The sequence below is a fragment of the Rattus rattus genome, chromosome 3, assembly GCF_011064425.1.
Source record: "Rattus rattus isolate New Zealand chromosome 3, Rrattus_CSIRO_v1, whole genome shotgun sequence".
NCBI classification, from domain to species: domain Eukaryota; kingdom Metazoa; phylum Chordata; class Mammalia; order Rodentia; family Muridae; genus Rattus; species Rattus rattus.
The window spans coordinates 213,400,861-213,406,568 of NC_046156.1; the positions used below are offsets into that span (position 1 = coordinate 213,400,861).

Genomic DNA, 5,708 nt, shown 5'->3' on the forward strand with positions numbered 1-5,708 from the left:
TCTTTTAGGGTCTGTATAACATCTACCCAGGATCTTCTAGCTTTCATAGTCTTTATTGAGAAGTCTGGTGTAATTCTGACAGGTCTGCCTTTATATGTTACTTTGTCTTTTCCTCTTACTGCTTTTAATATTCTTTCTTTGTTTTGTCCATTTGGTGTTTTGACTATTATGTGATGTAGGAATTTCTCTTCTGGTCCAATCTATTTGGAGTTCTGTAGGCTTCTTGTATGTGTATGTGCATCTCTTTCTTTAGGTTAAGGAAATGCACTTCTATAATTTTGTTGCAGATATGTACTGGCCCTTTAAGTTAGGAATCTTCACTCTCTTTTATACCATTCTTACTTTTACTGTTCTCATTGTGTCCTGGATTTCCTGGACGTTTTAGGTTAGGAGAGTTTTGCATTTTGCATTTCCTTTGACTGCTGTGTCAATGTTTTTTATGGTATCTTCTGCCCCCGAGAGTCTTTCTTCCATCAGTTGTATTGTGTTGGTGATGCTTTTGTCTATGACTCCTGCTCTCTTTCCTAGGTTTTCTCTCTCTTGGGTTGTCTTTTGTTGTGATTTCTTTATTGTTTCTATTGTCATTTTTAGATCCTGGATGGTTTTGTTCAACTCCTTCACCTGTTTGTGTTTTTCTGTAATTCTTTAAGGGATTTTTGTGTTTCCTCTTTAAGGCCTTCTACCTGTTTATTTGTGTTCTGTATTTATTTAAGGAAGTCATTTATATCCTTCTTAAAGTCATCTAACATCATCATTATATGTGATTTTAAATCAGAATCTTGTTTTTCTGTTGTGTTGGGGTATCCAGGACTTGTTGTGGTGGGAAAACTGGGTTCTGAAGATGCCAAATGTCCTTGGTTTCTGTTGCTTAGGTTCATGCACTTGCCTCTCACCATCTGGTCATCTCTGGTGTTAGCTTGTTTTGCTTTCTCTGACAGTGACTTGACTCTCTGTAAGTCTTTGTGTCAGAATTCCTGGGAGACCAGCTATCTCCCAGCAGGATTTGGGTACTGAGGGCTGTGGCACAAGGTCAGCACTGGGTGTAGACGGAAACTGTAAGGATCCTGTCTCAGATTGCTTTTTGGTTCCTGTGTCCTGAAGTCTCCCGGCCAGTCCCTCTGAGCAGAAATGGTGGTCTCAAGTGTGTCAGCACACCTGGGAGACCAGCTCTCTCCTAGCAGAATCTGGGTACAGAGAGCTGTGGCATAGTGTCAGCTCTGGGCACAGAGGGAAACCGGAAGCCATTTTCTACCTTTCTTCCTAATCTGAGAGTCTTTCTTCCATCTCTTGTATTCTATTGGTGATGCTTGTATCTATAGTCTCTGCTCTCTTCTCTAGGTTTTCCATCTCTAGGACTCCCACAGGTTTTTTTTTTTTTATTTCCATTTTTAGGTCCTAAATAGTTTTATCCATTTCCTTCACCTGTTTCTATGTGGTTTCCTTGATTTCTTTAAAAAAAATTATTCATTTCCTCTTCAAGAGCTGCTATCATCCAGTGTTGGGGAATGTGGGGGGGGAGGGGAAGAATGGGGAGGAGAACACCCTTATAGAAGAAGGGAAGGGGTATAGGATAGGGGGATTATGAACAGCATTTGAAATGTAAATTAAAAAATCCAATAATAAATAAATAAATAAAGTTCAACTTGGGGAAAGAAGAAAAAAGCAAACAAGCAAGCAAGCAGCAGCTTGCACAGGAAAGAGGCAGTGTGGATGAGCTATTCTCTGGAGCAAGGTCAAGCTTTGCATTCATTTCCATCTCAGCAAATGATGGCAGAAGCTCCTAACATGGCAGCCGTGACTGGACAGCAGATTCCAACAGAAGCTCCGGCCCAGGAACCTGTACCAGAGGCTCCAAAGAGGAGAAGGAAAACCAGGGCAGCAGAGCCCCAGGACCCAGTGGAGCCAAAAACAAAAAACAAAACAAAACAAAACAAAAGCAAACAAACAAGCAAAAAAACCCCAAAAAACCCAAAAAACCAAAAACAAAAAAACCAAACCAACCAAACAAAAAACCCCCAAAAAACAAACAAAAACAAAACAAAACAAAAAAACCAAATAAATATCCAATCCTGTTGCATCAAGGAAATTCAGCAAGTCCATAAAATCAAAAGAAAAGCAAGAGAAAATCACAAAAGCATTTAAAGTGAAAAGGAAAGCGGACTGTTTCAACGGCGTCTCTGAAGCTGGACTTCTGACTAAGACTCTTCCTGACACTTTGACCTTCAATCTGGATATTGTGATTATTGGCATTAACCCAGGAGTAATGGCTGCTTACAAAAGGAATCATTACCCTGGGCCCTCCTGTAAGGGTCTGTTCCTGTCTGGTCTGAGTGTGGTGCAGCTGAATCACTTGGATGACCACACCTTTTCCGGGAAATAAGGCATTAGATTCACCAACATGGTGGAACGGACCATGCCAGGCAGCAAGGATCTGTCTAGTGAAGAATTTCGGGAAGGAGAGCACATCCTAGTCCAGAAACTGCAGAAATATCAGCCACGAATAGCGGTGTTTAATGGAAAATGTATTTATGAAATATTCAGTAAAGTAAGTTTTTGGAGTAAAGGTTAAGAACTTTGGGCTTCAACTCCACAAGATCTCAGACGCAGAAACTCTTTGCTACGTCATGTCATGCTGCCTTCCAGTGCCAGATGCACTCCGTTTCCTCGAGCTCAGGACAAAACAAAGTTCATGACTACATTAAGCTGAAGGACTTAAGAGATCAGCTGAAAGGCATTGAACAGAACCCAGACATTCAGGAAGTGCAATATACATTTGACCTACAGCTTGTGCAAGAGGATGCCAAGAGGACAGCTGTTAAGGAAGAAAGGTATGATACAGGCTATGAGGCAGCATATGGCGGCGCCTATGGTGAAAACCCGTGTAATGGTGAACCCTGCGGCTTTGCTTTAAATGGGCCAACAGCTAACAGTGAGGAACTGAGAGGAGAATCAGATCCAAATGGGCAGCGGATGGAGCAGTCATTTGCAGAGCAGATCTCTTCTTTTAATAATTGTGAGACAAGAGAGCAGGAAGACGGAAGCCATGCTTAGTGAAGATGCCTCAGCTCTGGCTCGGTGCTGCAGTTTCGTCTTTCTTTCTTTCTTTCTTTCTTTCTTTCTTTCTTTCTTTCTTTCTTTCTTTCTTTCTTTCTTTCTTTCTTTCTTTCTTTCTTTCTTTCTTTTTAAACATTTTTTCTTTTTTCCTTTTTTTCATCTTTATTAAATTGAGTATTTCTTATTTACATTTCAAATGTTGTTCCCTTTCCCGGTTTCCGGGCAAACATCCCCCTCCCCCCTCCCCTTCCTTATGGGTGTTCCCCTCCCCACCCTCCCCCCATTACCGCCCTCCCCCCAAGAATCCCTTTCACTGGGGGTCCAGCCTTGGCAGGACCAAGGGCTTCCCCTTCCACTGGTGCTCTTACTAGAATATTCATTGCTACCTATGAGGTCAGAGTCCAGGGTCAGTCCATGTACAGTCTTTGGGTAGTGGCTTAGTCCCTGGAAGCTCTGGTTGCTTGGCACTGTTGTTCATATGGGGTCTCGAGCCCCTTCAGCTCTTCCAGTTCTTTCTCTGATTCCTTCAACGGGGGTCCCATTCTCAGTTCGGTGGTTTGCTGCTGGCATTCACCTATGTATTTGCTGTATTTGGCTGTGTCTCTCAGGAGAGATCTACATCGGGTTCCTGTCGGCCTGCACTTCTTTGCTTCATCCATCTTGTCTAATTGGGTGGCTGTATATGTATGGGCCACATGTGGGGCAGGCTCTGAATGGGTGTTCCTTCAGCCTCTGTTCTAAACTTTGCCTCCCTATCCCCTCCCAAGGGTATTCTTGTTCCCCTTTTAAAGAAGGAGTGAAGCATTCACATTTTGATCATCCTTCTTGAGTTTCATGTGTTCTGTGCATCTAGGGTAATTCGAGCATTTGGGCTAATATCCACTTATCAATGAGTGCATACCATGTGTGTTTTTCTGTGATTGGTTTACCTCACTCAGGATGATATTTTCCAGGTCCATCCATTTGCCTATGAATTTCATAAAGTCATTGTTTTTGATAGCTGAGTAATATTCCATTGTGTAGATGTACCACATTTTCTGTATCCATTTCTCTGTTGAAGGGCATCTGGGTTCTTTCCAGCTTCTGGCTATCATAAATAAAGCTGCTATGAACATAGTGGAGCACATGTCTTTTTTATATGTTGGGGCATCTTTTGGGTATATTCCCACTTGTCAGGACATAGAACCTCAGTTTGCTAACTGAAGAGTTTTAGTACCAATAGTACTTTTATGCTAGTGGTATAATTCTATAAGGAACAGTTATATGGTAGAGTCAACTGTGTGAATCTGTGTAGCTTGGAAAGAAAAAATAGGGTGTTTTGTATTTGAGTTATCCATCATTCCAGCTTTTTTAAAAGTTATTTATTTATTATATATGAATACACTGTAGCTATCTTTAGACACACCAGAAGAGGGTATCAGATCCCATTACAGATGATTGTGAGCCACTATGTGGTTGCTGGGAATTGAACTCAAGACCTCTGGAAGAGCAGTGAGTACTCTTAACTGCTGAGTCATCTCTCCAGCCCCTCATCCCAGCTTTTTATATACTATATTTCACTTATGAAGAAATTGGTTTTCTTTATCTGTAATTTTAAAAAAGCAATAGTTTGATTATTTATAGTTGTTCTTCCTTGTGCATACCTAGATATGCCCTCATCCCTTTAAATGCCTAGGAAGGGCATGCTGGTAAGAACCAAATTGGTAAAAATGCAGATCTGCCAGTCCCCATGTTTGAAGCTGAGTAACCCTCTGCGGAGTGGAAGCTGGGGGTGGACTCAGAAGCCCCTTACTCTCCCGGTCGCATGTGTGGCAGATGCTTGGTAAGAGAAGCACAGTATGGCCATGCCTGTGGGGCGTGAGCCCTGCCACTGGCCTGTGCCTCTCGTGTGTTACTCTTCTCTGAGGCAGACACTTCTGCTGAGCTGGAAGGTTCCTGAGAACACAGTGGGACTTGTACAGCCTGTCACTCATCTGTCTTACGAGTCCACATCAGCGTTCATCACTGTTCTAATTTTCTCCTTGACATGGAAAGTGATAGGAACTGAACTTTCCAGTGAGCAATGTGAGTGGCAGGTGTTTGACAGTCCTGTTTGAACTGGTGCTGTGTACATGGGATGTGCTGATTGAGAACTTTTCTTGCTAGGTAAAGCTAACCATTAGTGAATGGTTTAAAAATTATTGTCACTACTGTTGAATACTGTGGACTAAGTGAGCCTCATGAAAAAGTTGATTGGAATTTGTGCCTTTGTGGTTGCTAACGCATTTTCCATGGGGCTACAGAGAGCCCACCAGTGCTGGTGGATATTAAACGTGGGTATTCAGAAATGCATGGTGCGTTCACTCCTGACTATTCTCGAGGACTCTGTCTTGATGGGACCCCTGGAGCTCGCTGGTTTTGCAGGATGAAACGTCCATGAGGGTTTTGCATTTCACAGAGGTTATGTAGCCTGTTCTATGAATAATAAGAGAAGCCGTTTCTTGGTAGAATGTTTACCATGCCTTTAGCAGTAGCAATGATGGACTTTATTTTTCCTTCTGTCTGGGTCAGGCTGTGTACAATCATCTGTTTTGAAAGGTGCAGTGCACTGCTGTTTACATGGGCACTTCATTCAAGTGCTTTGAAGTGCCTTGCATCAGGGATTAGCATCAATT

General features: G+C 42.4%; 1 pseudogene; it reads left to right on the plus strand.

Annotated features, from left to right (window-relative positions):
- Positions 1 to 1,719: 1,719 nt before the first annotated feature.
- On the plus strand, positions 1,720 to 3,051 carry LOC116895706 (annotated as a pseudogene).
- The last annotated feature ends 2,657 nt before the right edge of the window (positions 3,052 to 5,708 follow it).